The sequence below is a fragment of the Marmota marmota genome, unplaced genomic scaffold (assembly GCF_001458135.2).
Source record: "Marmota marmota marmota unplaced genomic scaffold, marMar, whole genome shotgun sequence".
In the NCBI taxonomy this organism is placed as follows: domain Eukaryota; kingdom Metazoa; phylum Chordata; class Mammalia; order Rodentia; family Sciuridae; genus Marmota; species Marmota marmota.
The window spans coordinates 2312582-2321060 of NW_025999925.1; positions in this window are offsets into that span (position 1 = coordinate 2312582).

Below are 8479 nucleotides of genomic sequence, written 5' to 3' on the forward strand. Positions count from 1 at the left end.
TAGCCATATGTGGCCAGAACATGGTTTATGTAGAAACGTTGTTTTCCCCAACAGATGGAAAAACTATGAGGCTAGTTAAGAGGTCTACAAAAGCAGTTTTCCTAGACAGGAATAAATCACAGAGAGAAAAACTCTTCTTTGGAATTTCCTTCTCTTCTTTCTGGTTTGACTTCTGTGCCCTGCTGGTCTACCCCTGGCAACGGGATATGGAGCAACCCGGACTTTCCTAAGTCTTTTCAGCTCTACCTCCAAACCACATTCCAATTTTCTGTCTTCTCTTTATCTTTTGCTATCTTCCTTGCCCTTACCACTTTCATCGGCCATATGGATTACGTCAATACTCTCTTCTTTGTCTTCTTTCTTCCATCTTGCCACTTTAAATGTCATTCTCCATATGGCAGCCCGTGTGATAGTCTAATAATGTACATCGGATCACATCCCTTGTCTGCTTAGCAACTCTAGTAGCTCCAGTTGTACTTGAAATGAAACTTGCACATGTACCATGGCCTGAAGGATCCTGCCTGCCTGAGCTCCTGACCATTTCTCTGAGCTCATGTCAGCGACTTGTGCTTCAGGTACACCAACCACTTTTCTGTTCCTTCATCATGCAAGCTATTTCACACCTCTAGGCTACACCCCTCTCCTTGGAATGGGCCTCCTGCTACTCTGTGCAGCTCCGTCTTATCTATTATATGGTGGTTGGAATGTCCCACATTGGATCGTTTCACACTGAAAAGCTTCTTTGCAGAAAGAAAAAAAAATCAAGAACATGAAGAGAGAACCTACAGACTGGGAGAAAATCTTTGCCACCTGCACCTCAGATAGAGCGTTAATTTCTAGCATATATAAAGAGCTAAAAACACTTAACACCCCCTCAAAAAAACCAACCAAATAAACAACAAATAACCCAGAACATGGTTTATGTTAAAACCAACCAAATAAACAACAAACAAACAAATAACCCAGTCAATAAATGGGCAAAATAATTGAACAGACACTTCACAGAAGAGGAAATACAAATGGTCAACAAATATATGAAAAAATGTTCAACATCACTAGCAATTGGAGAAATGCAAATTAAAACTTCACTGAGATTTCATTTCACTCTAGTCAAAATGGCAATTATTAAGAATACAAGCCACAGTAAGTGTTGGGGAGGATGTGAGAAAAAAAGTCCACTCATACATTGCTGGTTGGACTGCAAATTGGTGCAACCACTCTGAAAAGCAGTATGGAGATTTTTCAGAAAACTTGGAATGGAACCACCATTCCCTAGTTTATAATCCAAAGGACTTAAAATCAGCATACTACAGTGACAACAGCCACATCAATGTTTATAGCAGCTCAATTCACAATAGCAAGCTATGGAACCAACCTAGGTACCCTTCAACAGATGAGTGCATAAAGAAAAGGTGGTGCATATGCACAATGGAATATCACTGAGACATAAAGAAGAATGGAATTATGGCATTTGCTGATAAATAGATCTGGAGACTATTATGCTAAGTGAAATAAGCCAATCCCCCCAAAACAAAGGCTAAATGTTCTCTCTGATGAACAGATGCTGACTTACAACAGGTGTTGGGGGTGGAGGTTCACTGAATTGGATAGGAGAAAGTGGGGTGCAGATACGGGAGATGGGAATGGGAAAGACAGAATGAATCAGATATAACTTTCCTTGGATCATATATGAATACATTACTAGTGTAACTCTACAACATGTACAACCACCAGAATGGGAAGTTATACTCCATGTACTATGATATGTCAGAATAATGTTCTTCTGTCATGTATAACTAAAAGTAACAAGAAAGAAATATCCCACATCAGGATGCCTTCTTTGACACCTTTATAAAGCAGCCCTCATCTGTTACAATTATCTATTTATTTTTTCATAGCATTTATCATACTTTCTGATTTTTCTATTTGTTTTCTTATTAATTTTCTGTCATTTCTCTAGAATTCAGGCTCCAGAAAGACAAGGATTTTGCCTTTCTATCCATTGCCAGAGCCTGAGTTCACTAAATACTTGTTGAATGAATGGATAGATGAATGATGAATTATGGACTACAAGAGCTAGCAGGGACTTTGTTGCCTCAAAACAAGGCTTCCCCAGGGACATTTGGAGAATATTGAGGAGAGAAGACCATGGCAGTAATCCACCATGTGTATGTAGCACCTCACAGTTGAGAGAACATTTTGAACTACAGCACCTATAGTTACATGAGGTAGAGAATGCATCATTACTTCCATTCAGGTAAGAAGCAGGGAGGACCCTTAGGATCACACAGAGAGTAGCAGGCAGGAGCTGAAGTCCAGCTAGGACAGCTTAGCCTCTGAGCACATGGGCGCCTGGCAGAGCACTCTGGAACAAGATGGTCTCACTCCTGGCAGCTACACAGACTCACGGTCTACTCAGCAGAGAGGCCTTTGGTGGTCTGCCTCAGGCCCTGTCATCAGAAAATACAGCAAAGGTAAGAAGGGGAATTTCCCAGGGAGGAAAAAGACTTCAAGAAGCATCGGAGACATGCCCAGTGGGATGCCCAGGGAGGATAGGCAGGAACAGGAAGGTCGGTGGTAAAGACCTTGAAGCGTTTTAAAAATGAGCTAGTGTCTTGGAGGCTTTGGTTTATCTAACCTCAAGCACCTGTTCATTCATTACAGACAATGGTCAGAGCAGGGCCTGGTCTCTGTTCCATGACCTCCTAATGTCCCTGTGGTCTCAGCCCAGAATATGGAGGAACAATTTCACTCTGACTGCTCCATGCTGGACTGTGGTCTTCCATAATGGGCTGTGTCCCCTCTGTCCTTTTGAAAAGATTAAGCTAATAATGACTCAATTCCCAAAGCCACTTTTAGTTGTTCCCTTATCTTGTTGAAAGAGTTGTAGTATTTAAGGGACTACCAATCCCAATTTCCAGAGAGCATCCGTTTGAGCAAGAACGTCACCATAGAAATTCTCCCTGCATCTACCTTTAATCATGTGGCAAATTACCTTATTAACCACCCGGGAGTCGAGTCTCATTACTTAATTAAACAATCTCTTTCTTTTCTTCTTATTAATACCACATGGGTTTAACTTCTGTATGGCTTTAGATTCTTTTCCCTCTGTTTTGGATTTGAGCTGCACACAAGAATTCCTGCTATTTCGTGTTGCTGACTAAAGGGTTACAACATTAAATAAAAAGGGGAGGGCAGAGATCATCTGCAGAGGCTCATGCTGGCCAGTGACATCACAGCCACTTGGGTGGTATGAAGGTCTGAGATGTGTACCGGCGCTTACTGCTTTCTCTCGCCAAAACATCTGGAACACAAAAATCCTGTCATTAGACAGTCCACATGTTAAAAAAACAAAAGGACAGAAAAAAAATAGAAAGAAAAGAAAACCCAGTCCCCCAAAATGGCTGGATAAAACCTCATTACTGCTGGTAGAAAATTAGACATTTAAGGTCATACTTCAAAGCAACTATTTTTATTACAAGAGGTTCAACATTTTGATTTATTGGGCAGCAGAACAAGGTTGTGACAAATATTTCCACCTCAAAGAAGAGACAAATCAGGCCTCCAAGAAGTCATATATTAAGTTGTTTAAAAATAAAATCTATTGTAATGATGGAAATTATGTTTCTACTCATGGGCCCAAATAAATGGCTGGTTTACCACTTGTGTCTGCAAGAAGAAATCATTTAATCTCATGGGAATTCTCTTTTAATCAAAAGAAAGGGCTAAAATTTTGTGTAATGAAAGCAGCCAACATTGTAAGTCTGTGCTACCTTTGAACAAAGGTCAGCATCATGCAAAGCCTGTGACCAATTGTGCATCTCAACTAGAGCTGCATCTTTTAAGAGGGATACTGAGAATGTAGAGTAGGTTTTGAGAAATCCACAAATACAACTGAAGAGGAAAACATAGGATTTTGAAACAAAGCTGAAGAAATTTAGAACACAAGCCTCATTAAAAAAATTTTTTTTTTTACGCCAAAAAAGAAAAAAAAATTTTTTTCATAGCCCCTTTAGGTAGAAGAAGCTGTATGAGGCATTACACGGTGACCACCTTGACCCATCTCCACCTGGACAGGTGTTTTCTTTTCTATACCATGGAGAATTCAGATTAGATAAAATCAGAAAAGGGTGTCAGTGGAAATATGCACTTTTAAATATAGAAAACGAGTTTTTCAGACAAATATTGTTTTCTCTGTAGGTCTTTGTGGGCAAAATACCCTTAGCTTTCTAGGGAAGGTGTGGAAGCAGAACTGTGTGGGAAGAGCAGAGGCTGCGGTGACAGGACTCCCACAGCTTGTATCCTAGTCCCAGCTTTGTCACTAACATATTCTGTGACCTTGGCCAAGTCATTTAACATCTCTGGGTCTTAGTTTCTCATTCATAAAATAAGACTGATAAGATTGTACTGGATAGTTTTAAAGACCTCATGGGGCACATTTTGTTCTTAGGAGGAAGGCAGAGTGAGCACAGAAGAGCCAAGAGATTCTTCTTCATCTTATTCTACTACTCTGCCACTTGGAGGAAAGTTGACCAGGCACGTTAGAGGGTCCATGCTGAGATGTATGTGTGGGAGGGTGTGCACAGACTCTGCACGCACCATGAGCATGTTCGTAAAATTCTTGGTGTGATTGGAAATTATCTAAATCACTTTAGTTTTTAAATGCCATGCAAAGGAATTCTTAAAGGTGAGTCCTGAGTAAGTTGAATAATTAGCGCCACGTGCATCTGATTAGTGAGCACACATTTTCATTAGCTAGAGGCCTGCTACAATCTAAATTCCAGGTTGAACTCCAGAAATGTGTGTGTGTGAATGAACTTGTAGGATAATGTAGGGTTGAGTGCTTCCACAGTCTATGCCAAGAGGATGAGAACAGAGTTTCTGTTCTGATGTACTTTTTGAATCATCCAAAGGTACATAGAGCTTGCCCAGCAGACTTTTGAAATTTGAAGACGTTTTATTGAGTACTAACTGAACAATTAGGAAGTGCTCAATGCGTTTTTATTCATTGATTGAACAGTGTAGGAGATAAATTTCGATTACCTAGAAGACTGAACTTATAGGAACATCCCAGGTCTGGAGCTTTTTGTCTCTGATGTGATTATAGGAATCAGGAGATGTTGAGTGGGAAAGCAGGCAAGAAACCACTGGGCTGGTGGCCGAGCAAACGGCTCATTTTTAAAGCATTGCCCCATGAGAGCTTCATAAATCAAAGCTGGTCTCCAAAATTAGCCAAGCACACCAAGGCCACTGAGAGTCTGTAAGAGACAGGGTCCCTGTGGGTGGGAAGAGAAGAGAAAGCCAGCCTAGTGCTCACATGCCCTCCAATGGCTCCCCCAACTCATCAGCTGACAATTATTGGGCTCCCAACCATAGACTTCAAAACATTTGGAAAATGTTCATAAACATGTTCAGAATCCCATGGTGTAAGTAAAACATTTTTATAAGATTATAAAATAGAGAAAACTGGCACAGGTTTTGTTTGAACAAGTGTGTTGGTGATTTCTTTTCCTAAGGCGAGTTACTTTTACACAAGTCTTAGTAATTGCTCTGAGGGACTTTGGCCTCTTAATTTTGGAAAACACCATAAAGTGCATGCAAATCTCTAAACCTTATAGATGACAGCCTCTGACCCTCAGAAATATGCGGGGGAGAATCTGAATGAAAAATGGCTTTATTCAGGCTATATTTGGGGAAGCAGAATTAAAAAAGGAGACAAGGGGATTCTTTCTTTGATCCTTGCTTATGTGGAAACACATTTGGGAGAATTTCTTCACATGCACAATCCACACAGTCTGCTCTTCAAGGTGAGAGGCCCAACCATTAGCCAACCGGCTATTTTCAAGTGAATGAAGCCTAAGCCAGCATTGGCTAATTCATATTAATTGCCACTATTAACAGTTAAAAGCTTAAAAGGAAAGAAAGGTTGTGAAACAAAATTGGTTTCTTGTGATCAGATACAATAGAAGTTACATATAATTCTTTCCCTCACCCTTTTAAGGAGTTTCCTAAAGCCACGGGAAGCCCTCTCCCTCTGGGGCTTTGAGGATGAGCTGGGAAGTCTTTAGGAAGCTGTGGCTGTTCGACACTCATTTTCCCTCTCTGGTCTTGGTTTACCAGTTTCAAAGGTGTTGCTTCCAGAGGGCATCAGCTGGAGTGAAAAGTTGTGAAAATGAGAAGTTGTAGCTCCTTGCAGATTGGTTGGGAAGACTGATGTTTTTCTTCTGGAAGGGAGCACAATGGGAGGAGATTTATTTAAGCAGCAAGCAGGGCTCTGAGAAGACACAGTCATGGAGCTGGTCTTCACGATGGCAGTTCATGACCACCCAGGCTCAGGGAGAGGCTAGAAGATCAAAGTCTCTTTAGGACAAATTGCTGACATTCCTGGAATAGCCCCAGATTCCTCACATCCCAATAAGCAAGAATCAAGTGCACTGGCTTGTGAAGAGGACTCACGACAGCCTTCAACTCTTTTGTTACCTTGACTTTCAGCTGATTGTCCTGGCTGACCTCCTCTTAAGCTAAAAGGTACTGATGGCTGATTTGATCATTATTCTTGGGACATAAAATGTCAGGGGTCAAGATTTGTAGCTACAGAGAATCAAACCCACAAAAAGAAATGGGAAGAGGGTTTTATTCCTGTGGTTATATGTTTAGACGTGTAAAGACTGTCACATGGAAAAGTTGCATGAAAGAAAAAAATTGAAGCAAGAAAAATAATTGCCTCATTAAAGTTTTGAGGAATTCCAAAGATGACAACATACATACACAATCTAAAAACCTAGACCCTTCTTAAGATCCTCCTGGCAGGATGTTCACATAGCAATAATATGTGTCAATTTGGGTCTAAAATACCTTTTCTAATCCACGAAGTATCGTAATACCGTGTAATAGTCCATGCTAAAATTGATGGAAGAGTTCTATTTCACATTTTCTAAATTTCAAGAAAGATATAAAGGAAAGAGCCCAAAAATCCAGTCACTTAAAAGTGAAATTATTCACAGGAAAATGTTAGCTTTTTAAAAATAGCAAAACAAATATTAGGAAGATAGTTTCTTATAGTGGAAAGTGATTGTTACAAGTCTTCGAGTAGATAATGTATTTTTTATTCCCCTGGGTAAAAAGCTAGGAATGGGATTTCTGGGATACACATCTGCATATATTTAACTTTATAGGAAACTGCCCAACTTTTTTTTTCAGAGTGGCACTACCATTTTGCATTCCCCAAAGCAATGTTTGACAATTATGGCTGTTCTACATCCTCAAGAGCATTTGGTATTTTACGTCTTTAATTTCAGCCTGTTTAGCAGATGGGTAGTGGGAGCTACCATAGTTTCAAACTCTAATGACAAATGACATTGATCATCTTTGCATGCGCTTACTTGCTTTTCCTAAATCTTCTTTGGGAAAGTATCCAACTTGTTATTTTACTGCCCATTTATCTTATTGAATTTTTTATCTTATTGAGTTCTAAGGGTCTTTTGTCAAGTATATGTTTTACAAATATTCCATCAGTCGGTAGCTTGTCTTTTCAGTTCCTTCAAAGGGTCTTAGTTAGGACAAAAGTATTTAATTTTGATGAAGTATAATTTTTATTGATTAACTCTTTATAGCCCCTGCCTTTTAGGTTGTCTTTAAGAAATCTTTCCCTAAACCCAAGGTCACAAAGAATTCCTACTCTGGATTCTTCTTACATGATCCATTTCAAGTTAATTTTTGTATGTGCTCAAGTGAGGATTGAAGTTTTTAAATTTATTATTTCCTCTTTCGCTCATGTAAATATCTGATTGTTCCAGTAACATTTGTTAAAAAGACTATGCTTCTGCACTTTCTCCATTGAATTGCCTTGCCACCTATGTCATATTCAATCAAAATCCTAGCAGGAGGAAAAACGGAAGATGGCGGCGAGGGGAGTGCATTACCCCCGTGTGCTGCTTCACTGTGTGGGAGTATGACAAGTCAGGACGGCTAAAGGATATCTTGTTAGGAATTTCCAGCAATAGTGGGGTGCTCCGGAACCTGGAGGAAGGATTTCCATCGCACGAGGATCGGCTACGGGGACTCAAACGCGAGAGGTTTGTCGCACGGAGGGTAACTGCTTATTCAGCAAATCGCCCCGCGGCGAAAGTCTGCAGTGTGCGCTGGGATAGAGACGCAGGGTTACAGCGCTGCAGTTTCTGCCAGCCGCGCAAGCACCGTACTCAGGGCTGAATTCTGGGTTCCAGACGGGGGAAGGAAGCGGTCCTTCTCGGTTCTACACACCGGTCAGTCCACAGAGGAGGCCAGCAGCCACCATCTTGGTAAACTGACGTCACGTCCCCTGTTTTCGACTGACCGCAACTCATTCAGCCATAGATCAGGTAATTACAGGCTACAATTCGCCTGTGGCTTGCAAACAGATTGCTAGGGTTCTGCGCCTGGGTGCTTCTAAGAACCTGAGCCTATCGGAGCGAACGCCGAGCGCGGGGCGCCCGAGTTC